The sequence below is a fragment of the Schistocerca nitens genome, chromosome 7 (genome assembly GCF_023898315.1).
Source record: "Schistocerca nitens isolate TAMUIC-IGC-003100 chromosome 7, iqSchNite1.1, whole genome shotgun sequence".
NCBI lineage: Eukaryota > Metazoa > Arthropoda > Insecta > Orthoptera > Acrididae > Schistocerca > Schistocerca nitens.
This window is the reverse complement of record NC_064620.1, coordinates 73,832,453-73,853,911: the sequence shown is the minus strand read 5'-3', so window position 1 is coordinate 73,853,911 and position 21,459 is coordinate 73,832,453.

The following is a 21,459-nucleotide window of genomic DNA, read 5'->3' as shown; positions in this document are numbered from 1 at the left end:
AGAGCGTCAAAATGGCATCTACATGCGACTCACGTTACAAGCAGCGTGCTGTTATTGAATTCTTATGTGCAGAAAAAGAAACCGTGGTGAACATCCGTTAACGTTTATGTGCAGTGTATGGCGATGCTGCAGTTGATAGGTGAACAATTGGACGATGGGGAAAGAAAGTTACAGCCTCTGGAAATGCAGAAACCGAGCTCCATGATCAGCCAGGCTCCGAACTTCCATCTCTTTGGACCGCTTAAAGATTCTCTATGGGGAACACACTTTGAAAATGACGAAAGTGTCAGTCACGCAATGAAAACATGGCTACCCCTACAGAACAAGAGCTTTTTTACTAGCAAGGAATACACTCCTCTCCACAACGTTGGCGTACGGCAGTAGAACGTGATGGAGACTACGTAGAAAAAGAGCGCATGGATAAGACAAGTTGATGTATATTGTCACCAAATTCCGACTTTTAACAATATCGGCAGCAACTGAGAGATTTATACCAAATAAATTAACAAACGACGGAGCTAATCCTCCTTGGTACACAAAACGGGTTAGAACACTGTTGCAGAAAGAACGAAACAAACATGCCAAATTTAAACACGCAAAATCCCCAAGATTGGCAATCTTTTACACAGGCTCGATATTTAACGCGGACTTCAATGCGAGATGCATATAACAGTTTCCACAACGAAACTTTGTCTCGAAACCTGGCAGAAAATCCAAAGAGATTCTGGTCGTATGTGAAGTATGTTAGCGGCAAGAAACAATCAATACCTTGAAACTTCCTGGCAGATTAAAACTGTGTGCCGGACCGAGACTCGAACTCGGGACCTTTGCCTTTCGCGGGCAAGTGCTCTACCGACTGAGCTACCCAAGCACGACTTACGCCCCGTCCTCAAAACTTTGTCAGTACCTCGTCTCCTACCTTACATCTTTACAGAAGCTCTCCTGCGAACCTTGCAGAACTAGCACTCCTGAAAGAAAGGATATTGCGGAGACATGGCTTAGCCACAGCCTGGGGGATGTTTCCAGAATGAGATTTTCACTCTGCAGCGGAGTATGCGCTGATGTGAAACTTACTGGCAGATTAAAACTGTGTGCCGGACCGAGACCCGAACTCGGGACCTTTGCCTTTCGCGGGCAAGTGCTCTACCGACTGAGCTACCCAAGCTGTGAGGACGGGGCGTGAGTCGACTTAAATTGGAAGGAACACATAGGAAATGTTGTGGGGAAGGCTAACCTAAGACTGCGTTTTATTGGTAGGACACTTAGAAAATGTAACCGGTCTACTAACGAGATTGCCTACACTACGCTTGTCCGTCCTCTTTGAGAATAGTGCTGCGCGGTGTGGGATCCTTGCCAGAGAAGACTGACGGAGTACATGGAAAAAGTTCAAAGAAAGGCAGCACGTTTTGCATTATCGCGAAATTTGGGAGAGTGCATCACAGAAACGATGCAGGATTTGGGCTGGAAATCATTAAAAGAAAGGCGTTTTTAGTTGCGACGGAATCTTCTCACGAAATTCCAATTACCAACTTTCTTCTCCCAATGCGAAAATATTTTGTTGACACCGGCCTACGTATGGAAGAACGATCACCACGATAAAATGAGGGAAATCAGAGCTCGTACGGAAAGATATGGGTGTTTATTTTTTCCGCGCGCTATAGGAGATCGGAATAATAGGGAATTGTGAAGGTGGTTCGATGAAGCCTCTGCCAGGTAGTTAAATGTGATTGGCAGAGTATCCATGTAGATGTAGATGTGGATGAATATGTTCTGAGAAAAAAAAGGGGCATTACTTAGTGTGGTGTCACCGCCAGACACCACACTTGCTAGGTGGTAGCTTTTAAATCGGCCGCGGTCCATTAGTATACGTCGGACCCGCGTGTCGCCACTGTCAGTAATTGCAGACCGAGCGCCGCCACACGGCAGGTCTAGAGAGACTTACTAGCACTCGCCCCAGTTGTACAGCCGACGTTGCTAGGAAAGGTTCACTGAGAATTACACTCTCATTAGCCGAGACGATAGTTAGCATAGCCTTCAGCTTAGTCAATTGCTACGACCTAGCAAGGCGCCATTTATCCTTTGCTATGTATGTAATGAAGCATGTACAGTAACAAGACCAATGTTCACCAATTTTGGATTAAAGTTAAGTATTCCAGAAGCTACGTACTTTTCTTTATAGCATTCATTACGTATCCTGTTTCAGACCTCACGCCAGCCTGCGTGAGTTTATAGCGTGCATTTCGGCTTCGTCAAACAACACGGTGTTGGCACTTCTGCCGACACTTCACTTAGTGAACGACTCTTGTAGATGAGGGGCATCCAAATACACTACTGGCCATTAAAATTGCTACACCACGAAGATAACATGCTACATACGCGAAATTTAACCGACAGGAAGAAGATGCTGTGATATGCAAATGATTAGCTTTTCAGAGCATTCAAACAAGGTTGGCACCGGTGGCGACACCTACAACGACTGACATGAGGAAAATTTACAACCGATTTCTCGTACACAAACAGCAGTTGACAGGCGTTGCCTGGTGAAACGTTGTTGTCATGCTTCGTGTAAGGAGGAGAAATGCGTACCATCACATTTCCGACTTTGATAAAGGTCGGATTGTAGCCTATCGCGATTGCGGTTTATCGTATCGCGACATTGCTGCTCGCGTTCGTCGAAAGCCAATTACTGTTAGCAGAATATGGAATCGGTGGATTCAGGAGGGTAATAGCGAACGCCGTACTGGATCCCAACGGCCTCGTACCACTAGCAGTCGAGATGACAGGCATCTTATCCGCATGGCTGTAACGGATCGTGCAGCCACGTCTCGATCCCTGTGTGAACAGATTGGGAAGTTTGCAAGACAACAACCATCTGCACGAACAGTTCGACGACGTTTGCAGCAGCATGGACCATCAGCTCGGAGACCATGGCTGTGGTTACCCTTGACACTGCATCACAGACAGGACCGCCTGTGATGGTGTACTCAACGACGAACCTGAGTGCACGAATGGCAAAACGTCATTTTTTTGGATGAATCCAGGTTCTGTGTACAGCATCATGATAGTCGCATCCGTGTTTGGCGACATTGCGGTGAACGCACATTGGAAGCGTGTATTGTTCATCTCCATACTGGCATATCACCCGGCGTGATGGTATGGGGTGCCATTGGTTAGACGTCTCGGTCATCCGTTGTTCGATTTGACGGCACTTTGAATAGTGGACGTTACATTCCAGATGTGTTACGACCCGTGGGTCGACCCTTCATTCGATCCCTGCGAAACCCTACATTTCAGCAGGATAATGCACGACCGCATGTTGCAGTACCTGTACGGGCCTTTCTGGATACAGAAAATGTTCGACTGCTGCCCTGGCCATCACATTCTCCGGATCTCTCACCAATTGAAAACGTCTGGTCAATGGTGGCCGAGCAACTGGCTCGTCACAATACGCCAGTCCTACTCTTGATGGACTGTGGTATCGCGTTGAAGCTCCATGGGCAGCTGTACCTGTACACGCCATCCAAGCTCTGTTTGACACAATGCCCAGCGTATCATGGCCGTTATTATGGCCAGAGGTGGTTGTTCTGGGTACTGATTTCTGAGGATCTATGCACCCAAATTGCGTGAAAATGTTATCACGTGTCAGTTCTAGTATAATGTCCAACGAATAGCCGTTTATCATCTGCCTTTCTTCTTGGTGCAGAAATTTTAATGGCCAGTAGTGTATATTGTCACCTAATTATGACTTATAACAATATGTTCTGAGAAAAAAGATATGGGGCATTTCTTATTGAACGACTCTCGTAGATAAGGGGATTCCAAATATGTAAGTATACACTCAACATTATTGTATTCAGAAAAAACCTGCAGTATGTCTCCCGTAGTTGAACGCCCTCTGAGCATTTTGCGCGCCACTGTGTCGGAGGTGTGCGTTCGACCGCAGGTTTGCAGATGGAGCGCGCTCCGCCGCAGGCGGCAGGTAGTGTAGCCCTAATCCGGCCCTCTCCGCTCCACTCTGCTACCGCGCTATCAGCACGGCCGTCCCCCCCCCCCCCCCCTCCTCACCGACTCCATCCCTCTCCACTACTAGAAGCACGGTTCACGCGTCTCGTTAGCGACGCCGCGAATTTCCGCCGGCTCCGCTCGGCTCTGCCCGCCGCGCAGCCAGCGCGCATGCACGAGCGGGCCCAGCCACCGCACGTGGCACCGCAGAGGCCTCGTTATCTGCGCCGCCGGCTCGGGTGTCAGCGGGCCATCTGCACGTTTGGCGCGTCTGCGCGCTCACGCGACCAGCGCGGCGCAAAATACGCCCAATATTTCCTTTCCATCTCCTGGCTCTGACACTCGGAACCGAACAGAGTCACTGCTGTCGTCGGAGCGACATGCATGAGATGCAGCTAACGGTCACGCTGAATCGTTATTTTATTTAAGGTCAGAAGTCTGTTAGCCAACACCTCATCGTATAACACAACGCGCAGCGGCCTAGACTGCGAGACTGAGAGGTGAGCCAGATCCAGATTGAATCCTCATCGCAGTCTGAAAACCATCGTTCTTATTCGCTGAATTGCCCGAGCGTAATTTTTAGGTGGTTGTCGGATTTCTTTCAGGCAAACACTAGATTAGATTCCTCCCCATGGGAAACAAACCGCTGGCCCGAAAAATTACCTGTTCATGACAATGATGTGGGTGTGCCAACTGTAAAAATTGTTAGTTCGCCTTTACAGGTCATTCCGAAGGATTTAAATATGTTAGTAAATTGTCGAAGTGCCTGTAGCAAGATCCCCTAGTTAATCTCCGAAATAAACAGTAGCAATGCCAACATTGTATTCGGTACCGAAAGCTGGTTGAAACCAGACATAAAAAACAGTGAAATTTTGAACTCTGATTGGACAATGTTTAGGAAGGATAGGACTGATGCTATAGGAGGTGGTGTGTTCACTGCAGTTAAAAGCTGTTTAAACGCAGTTGAGATCGATACTGCGTCGGACTGTGAAATAGTCTGGATAAAGCTGTCCATCAGACAAGGATTGACCGTTGTATTTGCTGGGTTGGCAGAAGAGCCAACACCGTATTGCTAGAGGAGACCGAAATGCACGCGTTTAATTACACGCAGACTGGCGTGAGGTCTGGAACAGGTCAGAGAAATGAGAACTTAGAAAAACGGACGCAGTTGCTGTAATACAGGGTTATTACAAATGATTGAAGCGATTTCACAGCTCTACAATAACTTTATTATTTGAGATATTTTCACAATGCTTTGCACACACATACAAAAACTCAAAAAGTTTTTTTAGGCATTCACAAATGTTCGATATGTGCCCCTTTAGTGATTCGGCAGACATCAATCCGATAGTCAAGTTCCTCCCACACTCGGCGCAGCAAGTCCCCATCAACGAGTTCGAAACCATCGTTGATGCGAGCTCGCAGTTCTGGCTCGTTTCTTGGTAGAGGAGGTTTAAACACGCATGGGGTTAAGTCGGGAGAGCGTGGAGGCCATGACATGAATTGCTGATCATGATCTCCACCACGACCGATCCATCGGTTTTCCAATCTCCTGTTTAAGAAATGCGGAACATCATGATGGGAGTGCAGTGGAGCACCATCCTGTTGAAAGATGAAATCGGCGCTGTCGGTCTCCAGTTGTGGCATGAGCCAATTTTCCAGCATGTCCAGATACACGTGTTCAACCGTTTCTTCGCTCACTGCAGGCAAACCCGTTGATTTCCGCTTACAGAGGCATCCAGAAGCTTTAAACTGCGCATACAATCGCCGAATGGAGTTAGCAGTTGGTGGATCTTTGTTGAACTTCGTCCTGAAGTGTCGTTGCACTGTTATGACTGACTGATGTGAGTGCATTTCAAGCACGACATACGCTTTCTCGGCTCCTGTCGCCATTTCGTCTCACTGAGCTCTCGAGCGCTCTGGCGGCAGAAACCTGAAGTGCGGCTTCAGCCGAACAAAACTTTATGAGTTTTTTTACGTATCTGTAGTGTGTCGTGACCATACGTCAATGAATGGAGCTACAGTGAATTTATGAAATCGCTTCAGTCATTTGTAACAGCCCTGTACTTAACTTTAATCCATAATTGGAGTACATCGCTCTTGACGGTACATGCTTCATATAATAAATATCAATTGAATACGGCGCCTTGCTAGGTCGTAGCAAATGACGTAGCTGAAGGCTATGCTAACTATCGTCTCGGCAAATGAGAGCGTATTTGTCAGTGTAGCATCGCTAGCAAAGTCGGCTATACAACTGGGGCGAGTGCTATTAAGTCTCTCTAGACCTGCCGTGTGGCGGCGCTCGGTCTGCGATCGCTGACAGTGGCGACACGCGGGTCCGACGTATACTAATGGACCGCGGCCGATTTAAAGGCTACCACCTAGCAAGTGTGGTGTCTGGCGGTGACACCACAGTATTAGGATCATTTTATAGACCACCAGCATCCGCAACAAACGTCGCACAACATAGGAAGCAAATATCCAAATTATCCATTAGTTATGGGTGGAGACTTTAATCTAGCATCTATTGACTGGGAAAATTACACGTTTATCACAGGAGGCAGAAGCAAAGCTTCGTGTGAAGTTATTCTAGGAGCGCGCTTAACATACAACCTTGAGCAGTTGGTTAGAAAACCAACTCGAGATGGGAACATATTAGATATCTTGGCGATAAACAGACCTGATCTTTTTGAGGAAGTTAATCTAGAAGAAGGTATCAGCGGCCATGAAGTCGTTGTGGTTTGAATAAAAGTGTCATTAATGAATATCTTCATAGTCAGCTTCAGGCATTTACGGAGGGACACAAAGATATTGAGCATCTTTGGTCGGAATTTAAAGGTATTGTTCACCACGTGCTAGAGAAGTATGTGCCTAGAAAAAGTCTAAGGGAGGGAAAGGATGCACCTTGGTACAACAAACATATTAGGAAGTTGCTGAGGAAGCAGAGAATTTTTCACAGTCGTTTTAAACGTAATCACTGCTCCGCTGACAAACAGAAATTATGCGAAATGAAGGCAGCAGTCAGGACAATGAGAGACTCTTTTAACGAATTTGAAAGCAATATTTTATCTGCAGATTCTAAAAATAAACCCAAAAAATTTTGGTCGTATGTAAAATCTATGAACGCTACAAATAATTCAATACCTTCTCTTGCTGACAGTATGGGTAATGTAACTGATGATGATAAACAGAAGGCCGAAATTCTAAACCTAGCATTCAAAAGCTCGTTTACGATAGAGGACTGCAGCACGATTCCCCCTTTCAATTATTGAACAAACGAAATGATGGCTGACATAGAGTTTAGTGTATCTAGGATTGTAAAACAGTTAAGATCCTTAGACGCCAGGTAGGCATATGGCCCAGACGGTATCCCCGAAGATTTTGTGTTGACTATGCTACAAATATAGTACCATTCTTATCCGTCATCTGTCAGAGATCATTGGAACGGCGGAAAGTTCCACGGGACTGGAAGGAGGCCCAAGGCCATAGCAGTCTATAAAAAGGGTAGAAAATCGGATGCACGTAATTACCGGCCAATTTCACTGACATAGATTTGTTGTAGAATCATGGAAGATATTTTGTTTTCAGACATAATGACCTTTCTAGACTCTATGAAGCTCATCTGCAGAAACCAGCACGGTTTTAGGAAACAGCGGTCATGCGGGACACAGCTGGCCCTCTTTGTGCATGATATACAACAGGCTCTAGATACCGGCTCCCAGGTTGATGCCATATTTCTCGACTTTCGAAAGGCGTTCGACTCAGTTCCGCATTGTCGCTTGCTCCAAAAAGTGCGCCCTTACGACCTTTCCGATGAGATATGCGGTTGGATAGAAAGTTTTCTAACAGACATGGAGCAGTATGTCGTCCTGAACGGGGTAACTTCAACAAAAACAAAAGTAACTTCAGGTGTGCCCCAGGGCAGCGTAGTAGGTCCTCTGCTTTTTACAATTTACATAAAAGATTGACAGTGGCCTTGGACTGTTTGCCGATGATGCTGTAGTCTACAGAAAAGTAGTATCACACGAAAGTTGTGAACAAATTAATGAGGATTTGCAGAAAACAAATGCGTGGTGTAATGACTGACAGTCATCTCTCAATATTAGTAAGTGTAACCTACTACGTATAATAAGACGAAAATTCCCATTAATGTACGATGTACGAGTAAAAAATAAATGATCAGTCTTTGGAAGCGTGAACATCAGTCAAGTATCTGGGTGTGACTATTCGAAATGATCTCAAATGGAATGATCAGATTACACAAGTAACGGGTAAGGCGAACTCTAGATTGCGGTTTATTGGTAGAATCCTGAAGCGATGCAGTCCTCCAACAAAGGAAATAGATTACAATACGTTAGTTCGTCCAGTCTCAGAGTACTGTTCGTCTGTATGGGACCCTTACCAGTTGGATCTGATTCAAGAGATTGAGAAAGTCCAAAGAAGAGCGGCAAGATTCGTGACTGGTACATTTAGCCATCGAGAGAGCGTTACAAATCTCATAGAAAGTTTGAAGTGGGACACACTTGCAGATAGACGACGCGCTAAACAGAAGGGGCTGCTCTCTAAATTCCGAAATCCAATCTTCACCGAGGATGTAGAGCATATATTATTAGCACCAACTTTGAAATCGCGTAATGATCATCATTCAAAGATAAGGGAAATAAGAGCTCGTACTGAGGCGTTCAGATAGTCGTTTTTCCCTCGTGCGATCCGCGAGTGGAACAGAGGGGTGGAAATATGACTTTGGCGCGAATTGTGCCCTCCGCCACACACCGCTTGGTGGCTAGCGGAGTATATGTGTGGATGTAGATGTAAGCCACTCTCCAGTTTCCAAAGCAGAAAACACTATAGACAAACTACCCTCCTTTATTGATCGATTTAAAGTAAATGGCGTTGGACAGCTAGTGGATTCGACTTCTGCCATCAGCAACATACACTATCTATCAAAAGTGTCCACCACATCTATTACTGCTCAACTGAGTGCGAAATATCACGAGACTTGGACCCTCTAGTAAAAAAGGAACAGGGGTACTGGGTTGTCAGTAAATGAAATGATCCATGACGTTATTGGACTCGAGACACTGAGCCAGTCCCTGAACGAAGAATATCTAGCCTGGAATCTAACCTGGGACTCTGCTATTTACAGGCAATGATGCTAAGCGTTAGACTGCGACCTGTGGACATGACGTCACTAGACAAGCAGTAACAGCGGATTGGGTCGGACAGGAGAACTCAGTGGCTCTGAACGTGGACTGGTCACTAGATGTCGCCAGAGATACAAATGCATCAGGGACGTTTCAGTCCTTCTAAAGCTACCCAAGTCGGCAATTGATGACGACACTGTGAATTGGAAAAATGAAGGAACACTTACAGCTAGATCAAAACCAAGCAGACCTCTTGTACCGATCGACATGGATGGTAGTGAACTGTGGATGCTGATTGTAAATGAAGGCTGAGAAAGTATAAGAAGGCAGATTTTGAAACAATGGGAACAGCCGTTAAAAGATATAATTAGAAACGATTAAGAATATCGAACCAAGAGCTACAAAAAGTAATTAGAGCGAAAAACGATGTCTATCTAAATTATCTAAAAAGGAAATCGTCGGAATTAAAAGCAGAATAAAAACTAAGAAGTGCAACCGCTAAACGAGAAACTAGAACAGCACACGGAGTAAGTTGGAACGAATACATATAAGTAATCAAGAAAATGACATTCATAGACAAAAAACAATTGCCTAAAAAGCATTCACATATTAAATCGACGAGGGAAGTATACATTAAACGTCAGTACAATCAACGAAAAACAATGAGAAGAAAATTATAAAAATTTGTGGTATGGCCAAAACTTCTTGGAAGAAGCAGAAATTATGAAGGTGGGAAAGGGGCAGACATTAGCAAAATTAGAAGCAGGTTTAAAAACAATGAAATACAAAAAGACAACAGGTATAGATGGCACTGACAGGGAGTTATTACAATCTGGCGGAATTATTCTTACTCTAAGATTTTTATGTTTCCCGAATCTTTGCTAGGAGAAAGAGAGCATACCGGAGATCCTGTCAACAGCTGTTGTGTACTTAGATTTTAAGAAAGGAGATCGAAAAGACTGTAATAATTATAGAGGAATAAGTCTTTTAACACCTGATTATAAAGTGTACTCAAAAATTTTAGCTCTAAGGTTAAGGCAAATAGCCGAAACAGTTTCAGCTGAAAACCTCACTGGATTTAGATGTGGACGAACAACAATTGAAAATATATTTACCCTGAAGGTATTTATAAAGAAAAGGAGAAAATTTGGTAATGAGACACATCTATATCTTTTGCCAACTATGTCAAGGACAGAATTATGGTCAATATTACAAGAAAGTAAAAGTCCATGACACTTCATATGACTCATAACATTTATACACCGAATCTATATTTACAGTAAATATAGAGAACAAAATAAGGAAGAACGGCGTTATAACTAACCAAGGAGTTAAACAAAGTTCTAACCTTTCTCCAATTTTGTTCAGTTTATATATAAATGGCAGTTATAAGAGTCGAGGGGCATGAAAAGGAAGCAGTGGTTGGGAAAGGAGTGAGACAGGGTTGTAGCCTCTCCCCGATGTTATTCAATCTGTATATTGAGCAAACGGTAAAGGAAACAAAAGAAAAATTCGGAGTAGGTATTAAAATTCATGGAGAAGAAGTAAAAACTTTGAGGTTCGCCGATAAGATTGTAATTCTCTCAGAGACAGCAAAGGACTTGGAAGAGCAGTTGAACGAAATGGACAGTGTCTTGAAAGGAGGATATAAGATGAACATCAACAAAAGCAAAACGAGGATAATGGAATGTAGTCAAATTGAATCGGGTGATGCTGAGGGGATTAGATTAGGAAATGAGACACTTAAAGTAGTAAAGGAGTTTTGCTATTTAGGGAGTAAAATAACTGATGATGGTCGAAGTAGAGAGGATATAAAATGTAGACTGGCAATGGCAAGAAAATCGTTTCTGAAGAAGAGAAATTTGTTAACATCGTGTATAGATTTAAGTGTCAGGAAGTCGTTTCTGAAAGTATTTGTATGGAGTGTAGCCATGTATGGAAGTGAAACGTGGACGATAACCAGTTTGGACAAGAAGAGAATAGAAGCTTTCGAAATGTGGTGCTACAGAAGAATGCTGAAGATAAGGTGGGTAGATCACGTAACTAATGAGGAGGTATTGAATAGGATTGGGGAGAAGAGAAGTTTGTGGCACAACTTGACTAGAAGAAGGGATCGGTTGGTAGGACATGTTTTGAGGCATCAAGGGATCACAAATTTAGCATTGGAGGGCAGCGTGGAGGGTAAAAATCGTAGAGGGAGACCAAGAGATGAATACACTAAGCAGATTCAGAAGGATGTAGGTTGCAGTAGGTACTGGGAAATGAAGAAGCTTGCACAGGATAGAGTAGCATGGAGAGCTGCATCAAACCAGTCTCAGGACAACAACAACACATATAAATGATATTATTAAAAGTCTAATAAAGAAAAAAACACAAAGAAATAAAAGTAGGAAAGAACCATTATATAAAAACATTAAAGCATGCTTACAAACATACTATAATAGCTACTTCATGAGATGAATTACAGAGAAAGGTTTTCAAAGTAATTCTGCTATACGTTAAATCCTTCGGGCTTGCTATAACGAATTTGTTCATATTAATCCCTGACGCTCTGGATCCTGGGACGCAAGGGGCACCCATGAACTTAGTTATCACCAAAAAGGCTACGCATAGGTAAATGCTATCTACTTCTAAACTGATAAATAATTAGTAATTATTCCTGGCTGAAACGACAAAGCTATGATTGATGCTAATGTAGCCACAATAAGCTAGGTGATCCCACAAATTATTAATTCAAAAACCGTGATCCAGAAACATATTTTATTTTTAAAATGATACAATATTAGAGTCACCACAAGCGTAACATATGCTTTAAGGATTAACCATATTGAATGTCTTAATACAGGAAAATTAATAATGAAACGAAAGAATTATAATGGGAATGAATGTATTCATAGTGGAAGAGAGACTGAGGTTGAGCTACGGAAGGAAACCAGTGCAATTACTTTTCTTCTACCACCACAACCAACGGTTCCGCAAACTTTAACTGATCAAATGAGTGATCTGTAGTGATGATCTTGGTACACCCTACGGCAATCCGATGGAAAGTTTCGGCGAATCCTGGTGAGCTTTCCCTACCATCATGTCTAGTGCTAACAGTGAAGCATGGAGGAGGTGGTGTTACGATTTTGGGGTGTTTTCCATGATTAGAGAGTGATCCTATAATTATCTTTAAGGAAACGCCAAATGCGGAAAGATATGAACAATAGATGAACGCTTGGGAGACGATGACTGTATCAGTGTGACAATCCACCCTGACATTTTAAACATTTTTGGCTGTACGCTCAGAAACTGTTTATGAAAATATATAAAGCGTAACAGTTAGCCAGTCGGTTGCACACAACTTTTTTTAAAAACACATTAACAAGGTTTCAATACCTCTATGACTATCTTCGTCAGAATGGTAAAAATTACCTAGAAAAATATATGAGCTACAGGTAATATAAATGAAAATAGATACATATGTGAAAATAGACAAATGAAAACCAGAAAATTCTACTTACATAAACTCACATGAAAACTTTTAAATTTTCAGTAGCAGTTCTATCGTCAAATGACACGGTTTCGTTCCACGAGTCAAGAATATAGATGATAATAAAGTAGACAGACAGTTATCAGAGTAATAAAATCATAATTGCAAGCGGCGGGGCGGCCGGTGTCGCAGTACGGTTCTAGGCGCTTCAATCTGGAACCGTGCGACCGCTATGGTCGCAGGTTCGAATCCTGCCTCGGGCATGAATGTGTATGATGCCCTTAGGTTAGTTAGGTTTAAGTAGTTCTAAGTTCTAGGGGACTGATGACCTCAGATGTTAAGTCCCATAGTGCTCAGAGCCATTTGAACCATTTTTTGCAGGCGGCGGCACAAGTTAACTGCTGCAGCTGGCTAAGACCGGTACATACACAGCGCTAGAGGTATCAGACTAAACGGCATGTATGCCGACACTGCCATGAGATGGACACGAAGATTAGTAGTGCCATCTAGCAACCAAACGGCAAACTTACAAACATCTGCGATAAGAGTAAAATTACATAGCTGTAGGTATACATTAGTGCCTTATAGTACCCAGATAATAGGCAATACGAAAGTTCGAAAACAGTAAATCATCCTTTTTACAGGCAGTTTTAAATAAAGTAGATGACAGATAATGACAGTTGAATAAGGGAAACCGACTTTCCCCAATCTACTGTGAGTAAAATTCCAAATATCTGGCGGTTCTATGTAACGCCTCTAAAACTTGAAAGAAGTTTGTATTATGCAGCTGCAATTGTTCGCTAAGAATAACATCGTCTTTAAGCGACAGGTGTTTGAAAATTTCCAGCTTTTCAAGGATTTCGAGTCATAAACCTGTTTTCTCGGAGTGTGGGATACTGACATCTTGCACTTCCTTGGTTTTATGGCCTGTGATTAACAGGTGGTCGGCCGTGGATGAACTATGAACATTAGTACCCTTTTTTCCTTGAAGATGTTCTCTAAATCTTACAGCTGTAGCTCGCCCCGTTTGCCCTATGTAACAGACCGGACAAGAGTCACAGACGATTTTGTAAACTCCTGACTTTTGCAAATGAGACCGTGCTGAATCCAGATTGCGGATAAGATTACTTTTTAGAGAATTATTGGTGGGAAAAGCTACTTTGAAATCATATTTGTTTTGTAAAAGACGTTGTATTCTGTAAGAGACAGGTCCAAGAAATGGTATAGAAATAAAGTTGTCATATGAGTTCACATTAGTACAGGTTTCTGGATTTTACTTGAGAATTGGGACAATTCTAGTATCCGATTCCACAATTCGGCTTTGAGCAATGACGTCATACGTAAGGCAGAGAAGCTACATAGAGGCAATATCAGCAAGCGACTGATCATATTCATAAACAAACGAATGTAGCGTACGATAAATTACTTAGCCACAAATTGTACCGTCAAGAATTGAAGGTAACGAAAAAAAATAAGAATAGCAAAAGAGGAGCATACATGTCTGAAAAAAATAATTATCGTAATTTATGCTAGTAAGGAAAGCACAGAGAATCTTTAAATCTAGTACAGTATAGCGCATTATGAAATCATAATATTATGAATCAGAGTTAACTTTTAATAACAATTCCTAAATCTACTCAAGTAACGAAATTTGACAAAAAGTAAAGTCTAACAAACACTGAAATCGGTAATTGGAACTAACCTATATAGGTTAATTCTAGTTACTGATTCCAACCATACCATGGTTCGTTATTTAGATCGTTTTAACAACAAGTGCGTACACTAAAGTGTTACAGGAATTCTGAATGTGGTATTACTGTCTTGATTACTATGAGAAAGAGAAAAATTTGGAAGCTGTACCTACAATACTTATTACGTTTCGTAGTAGTTCTGAGATCAATAAGAAATTCTACAAAAATATAGTCGACAGATTTACTGCAAAAATGTCCAAACTTATGAACGTTTGAAAATCTGGAATCGGTAATGAGAACTGACCTCCTATATAGGCCAATTCTAATTATCGATTCCAGCCAGTATATGATTCATTAATTAGATCGATTTTCCAGCAAATGTGTGTATGAAAATGTAGGCTAATATGATTTCTGCATTTTAATTGCCCTCTCAACTACTGCAAAAGTTACTAATATTGGAATCGGTAACTAGAATTGACCTATATGAAGGTCAGTTCTAGTTACCTAATGCAGTTTTTGTTATACACCGCAGTAGTTTTAGAGAGAAGTTACAAATGTAGAAACGGTATTACGTTTCAGTGCATATAACTGCAAAAATAATTTACATATGAATCATGGAGCGGTTGGAATCTGTAGTTGGAATTTACCTACAGAGGTTAATTCCAGTTATCGATTCCAATATTCTTTATTTTTTGTAGATATTCGTTTGTCAGGTTCTGGCTTTTCATTTAGAATTTAATGTGTCTGTTTCTCCATATTTTATGCTCCTCTTTCGTTTTTTTTTTGTGGTTCATTTAATTTTGCCGTCTCTCTGATACATTCTAGCTTCTCTCCACTCAAAACCCCAACTTTCCTGCGCTTCTCCCGTTAGATTCAATAGTTAATACAAAATTAACGCTGTTCTGTAACATTATGACTTCACCATGTCCTTTATGTAATGCGATTTAAAGGTTCTCTGTGCTTTTCTAGTCGCATAAATTAGAATACTTCTTACCAGAAATGAAAATTTGTTTTTAATTTTTGTTCTTAATTGTTTTCGTTATCTTCAGTTCCTTTCGATGTAATTCATGACTAAGTTAATAACTGCGTGAATGTGATTGTAATTTTATCGTATGCTACATTTCTTTGTTTACGAATATGACCCGTTGCTTTAATAGATCGATTATATGTAGCGTCTTTGCCTTAGGTATGACGTCATTGCTCAAAGCTGATGAGTGGAATTGGACACTAGAATTTATCCTGAGAATTTTCACATTCGTAACTATTTTCGTGTATATTACCTGCACCTTATATATTTTCCTAGTTTTTACCATTTTGATGAAGATAGTGTTAGAGCTATCGAAACCTGGTTAATGTGTTTATTAAAAAAAGTTGTGTGCTACAGGTTGTCCGACAGTTACACTTTATATACAATCCACCCGGTCATAAAGTGGCATCTGTGAGGCAATAGTTTGTGGAGAATAACATTTCTGCAGTGGACTGATCTGTTCAGAGTCCGCTCCTCAACCAGGTGGAACATGTTTATGACAGCTTAGAAGAATTCGCTGCTGGCCACAGCGTCCAAGACACTACCTTCTCTAGTTTCGGGTCTTGAGGAGTAATGGCTTGCCTTTCCACCAGACATTCAGACACCACGCTGAAAGTAACCGAAGCAGTGCTCAAGCCGTTCTAAACACGAAGGGCGGGCACACCCCATATTAATGTCCGGATACTTTTGATCAGGTAGGTTACCTGGCATGATCAGCTCCCATTGCGTCGCCGCTTCAACTGCGCAAATCATTAAATCAGTGAGTTCTCAAGTAAGAAACTTTTCCGGACACGAAAATGTCGCTTACGTAGAAAACTCTTAACTGTGACCCTAATTGAAACAAACTTAGAGGCACTGTAACGATCTAGATCATACCGGAAAATGAGAATTGTATCTGATTTTTGAGTGAGATAGAGAGAGCTTACAATGGTTCCCTATCGCCGCAGAATGTAAACCGCTGCGGCAGTTGTCTGGAGACAAAACTTGTCGCAACAACGGCACAACGTAGAACCTTAAACATCAAGTGTCAACTAAATCAGAATGAAGTTAGCTGTCGACTGCGGCGTCAGGCAGAGCATCAAGCCACATAGATAAAATAAATATGTCAAATTAAATAAACAGCGGACCTCTTATACGGCATAAACTCTAGGAAAGAGAGGGTGATAAGAGTCTCTTACGAATGAATAACAGTTGCTTACGATATGGTAAGGCTTATTAGGGCTAAAATAAGAGAAGAGTGATGCTAGGTTGTAGCCTGTCCCTCGATATTATTCAGTGTGCGCATTGAGTAAATATTAAATGAAGTTAAGGAGATACTGGAAAAGGGAATGAAAGTTGAGGTAGAAGAAAAAAATGTCCTAGCTCTTTTGGTGACATTGTAAATCTTTCAGAGATGTAAAAGACTTTCTAGATCGTTTGAAAGAAATGGATAGCGTCCTCGAAAGTGTTTTTAAGAACAACATAAACAAAATTTAACCGACAGTAGTGAGCGTAGTCATTTAAGTCTGTTGACGCTGACGAAATTTGATCAGCAATTGAGATGCTGGAAGTAACGGATGAGTCTGGCTATGGGGGCAGTAAAATAACAGACGATGCAACAAATAGAGAGACTGTAACATGTAGATTGTTCTTTTCTGGCAGTATTTTCTAGGGTAGCCTTGTAGATACGTGAGTTGTGATGATAAACAGTACAGAAAAATAGAGAATAGCTCCCTTTGAAATGCTGAAATGTGATACTACAGAAGAATGCTGAAGAGTAGGCCTAGATAGGTAGATCATGTAACTCATGAAGAGGTATAGAATAGAGGTAGAGAGAAAACAGTTTTATGGAAGGACTTGATGAAAAGAAAAGAGAGTTTGATATGAAATATCGTAATGCAGCAAGGAAAAATTAAATTGATAATCAGGGGAAATGTGCACGGTAGAAATGGTAGAGAGAGACCAAAGCTTGAATACAGTAAGCAGGTTGAAGATGTCGGGCGCCGTAATTACGCACATGAGACTTGTACAAGACAGCTCAGTGCGAGATGTACAGGGTGACTCAAACGTCCGTTGACATTTGTAAATGCAGTAACTCACGGAATAATGCCGGTAAAGAGGTAACGATTGACACACGTTCCTGAAATGACATGGGGTTCTTTTGAAAACAAAAACGAATGCAAAAACTGGCCAGCAGATGGCGCTGGACAGCAACACGGCAATGATGCCGCTTGAGAATATTGTATAAAATGAGCTTTTGGTAGAAAATCCCTAGGCTGTTTGATAACCATCTACAAGAAGGTTCGACTTTATGTAGCATGGCGCTCCACCCGACATTGCTACACTTGTAAAAGATCTCTTGCGCACATTGTTTATTGAGGGTCTGGTGCTGACAAGGGAACCTCCCCATCGCACCCCCCTCAGATTTAGTTATAAGTTGCCACAGTGGATAGGCCTTGAAAAACTGAAAACAGATGAATTGAGAAAACAGGAAGAAGTTGTGTGGAACTGTGAAAAAATAAGCAAAATATACAAACTGTGTAGTTCATGGGAAGATAGGCACCGTCAAGGACACTCGGATCGCAGGAGCGCCGTGGTCTCGTGGTAACGTGAGTAGCTGCAGAATGAAAGGTCCTTGGTTCGAATCTTCCATCGAGTGAAAAGTTTAATTTTTTATTTTCATTTTATGTGACAAACTCTTATGTTTTCATCACTTTTTGGGAGTGATTATCACATCCACAAGAAAACCTAAATCGGGCAAGATAGAAGAATCTTTTTACCCCTTCGCCAAGTGTACAAGTTAGGTGGGTCGGCAACATATTCCTGTCATGTGACGCACATGCCGTCACCAGTGTCGTATAGAATATATCAGATGTGTTTTCCTGTGGAGGACTCGGTTGACCTATGACCTTGCGATCAAATGTTTTCGGTTCCCATTGGAGAGGCACGTCCTTTCGTCTACTAATCGCACGGTTTTGCGATGCGGTCGCAAAACACAGACACTAAACTTATTACAGTGAACAAAGACGTCAATGAACGAACGGACAGATAATAACTATGCAAAAATAAAGAAAATAAAATTTTCACTCTTGGGAAGATTTGAACCAGGAACTTTTCGTTCTGCAGTTGCTCACGCTAACCACGGGACCACGGCGCTCCTGAACGCAGATTGTCCTAGACGTTGCCTATCTTGCACATGGACTATATATATTTTTGCTTATTTTTTCATAGTTCCACACAACTTGTTCTTGTGTTTTCGATTGATCTGTGTTCAGTTTTTCAAGGCTTATCCACTGTGCCAACTTATAACTAAATGTGAGGGGGGTGCGATGGGGAGGTTCCCTTGTGAGCAGGCACGTTCATCATGCTTGGCTCCCTAGTTCCCCAGTCCTGTAATCCGTGTGATTGGTGGTTGTGAGTTTACCTGAAGTCGGAAGGCTACCGCGATTGTCCACCCTCATTACGGATGCTAAAAGACAACATCCGACGGTAATTTCTCACCAGACCTACTGATATGCTGTACAGTGCTGTTCAAAACATTGTCGAGCGACTACAGGTATTGTTGATGAATAAAGGCCGACATGCTGAGCATTTATTACAAGGAACATGGTCTTTGTTAAAAGTCAATTGTTTTTTTAATTGTTGCTTTTCTGTCATATGAAGTGCCATTTGCTGGTCATTCTGTGGTTTCAATAACGCGCTAAGTCATTTCCAACATGTGCGTCAAATTTTGTCTCTCTACCTACGCTAATGTGTGAAGTACTGAATTTCGAAATGTTAAGGCACATTTGGGTTAAGCTGTATATGAAACAAGCCATTTTACTGATGATGATAACAACGATTACAATATCAACAGCTTGTAAAGTTATGACAGACGGTAAAATCGTGGTTAGTAGAGAAACTAATTACGTCTGTTGGAAGTTATATACAGGGTGGTCCATTGATAGTGACCGGGCCAAATATCTCACGAAATAAGCAGCAAACGAAAAAACTACAAAGATCGAAACTCATCTAGCTTGAGGAGGGAAATAAGATGGCGCTGTGGTTGGCCCGCTAGATGGCGCTGCTATAGGTCAAACGGATATCAACTGCGTTTTTTTAAATGGGAACCACCATTTTATTACATATTCGTGTAGTACGTAAAGAAATATGAATGTTTTAGTTGACCACTTTTTTCGTTTTGTGATAGATGGCGCTGTAATAGTCACAAACGTATAAGTACGTGGTATCACGTAACATTCCACCAGAGAGGATGGTATCTGCTTCGTGTTACATTACCCATGTTAAAATGGACCGTTTACCAATTGCGGAAAAGGTCTATGTCGTGTTGATGTGTGGCTATTGTGATCAAAATGCTCAACGGGCGTGTGCTATGTATGCTGCTCGATATCCTGGACGACATCATCCAAGTGTCCGGACCGTTCGCCGGATAGTTACGTTATTTAAGGAAACAGGAAGTGTTCAGCCACATGTGAAACGTGAACCACGACCTGCAACAAATGATGACGCCCAAGTAGGTGTTTTAGCTGCTTTCACGGCTAATCCGCACATCAGTAGCAGAGAAATTGCGCGAGAATCGGGAATCTCAGAATCGTCGGTGTTGAGAATGCTACATCAACGTCGATTGCACCCGTACCATATTTCCATGCACCAGGAACTGCATGGCGACGGCTTTGAACGTCGTCTACAGTTCTGCCACTGGGCACAAGAGAAATTACGGGACGATGACGGATTGTTTGCACGCGTTCTATTCAGCGACGAAGCATCATTCACCAACAGCGGTAACGTAAACCGGCATAATATGCACTATTGGGCAACGGAAAATCCACGATGGCTGCGACAAGTGGAACATCAGCGACCTTGGCGGGTTAATGTATGGTGCGGCATTATGGGAGTAAGGATAATTGGCCCCCATTTTATCGATGGCAATCTAAATGGTGCAATGTATGCTGATTTCTTACGTAATGTTCTACCGATGTTACTACAAGATGTTTCACTTCATGAGAGAATGGCGATGTACTTCCAACATGATGGATGTCCGGCACATAGCTTGCGTGCGGTTGAAGCGGTTTTGAATAGCATATTTCATGACAGGTGGATTGGTCTTCGAAGCACCATACCATGGCCAGCACGTTCACCGGATCTGACGTCCCCGGATTTCTTTCTGTGGGGAAAGTTGAAGGACATTTGCTATCGTGATCCACCGACAACGCCTGACAACATGCGTCACCGCATTGTCAATGCATGTGCGAACATTACGGAAGGCGAACTACTCGCTGTTGAGAGGAATGTCGTTACACGTATTGCCAAATGCATTGAGGTTGTTGGACACAATTTTGAGAAATTATTGCATTAATGTGGTATTTACAGGTAATCACGCTGTAACAGCAAGCGTTCTCAGAAATGATAAGTTCACATAGGTACATGTATCACACTGGAACAACCGAAATAAAATGTTCAAACGTACCTACGTTCTGTATTTTAATTTAAAAAAAACCTACCTGCTACCAACTGTGCGTCTAAAATTGTGAGCCATATGTTTGTGACTATTACAGCGCCATCTATCACAAAGCGAAAAATGTGGTCCAACTGAAACTTTCATATTTCTTTACGTAGTACACGAATATGCAATAAAAAAGGGGGTTCCTCTTCTAAAAAATGGAGTTGATATCCGTTTGACCTATGGCAGTACCATCTAGCGGGCCAACCATAGCGCCATCTGGTTTCCCCCTTCAAGCTAGACAAGTTTCGTTCTTTGTAGTTTTTCCGTTTGACGCTTATTTCGTGAGATATTTGGCCCGGTCACGATCAATATATATACTGCCATTTATTATAACGATCTTTCTAGTACTAACATTCTACTGCATGTACTACGCAGAACAAAAATAAGGAATTTTAACAAATAGTAGCGCCAACAGAGTGGCCTGAAATAAAATTAGATCTCTGTAAGAAGACCCATTTACAGAAACGACGGAATAATGGCTGAGGCGGAACATTAATTTTGAGACTATGCAACAGTACTAAACATAAGAATACTAATTCACTATGTTTTGATGGCATTGAATAAAAATAGTGGTACTAAAAGTAACTGCTCCAAAAAAAAAGTCGCAGTATTTGTAGGTATTGCACAACCTTATTAGTGAA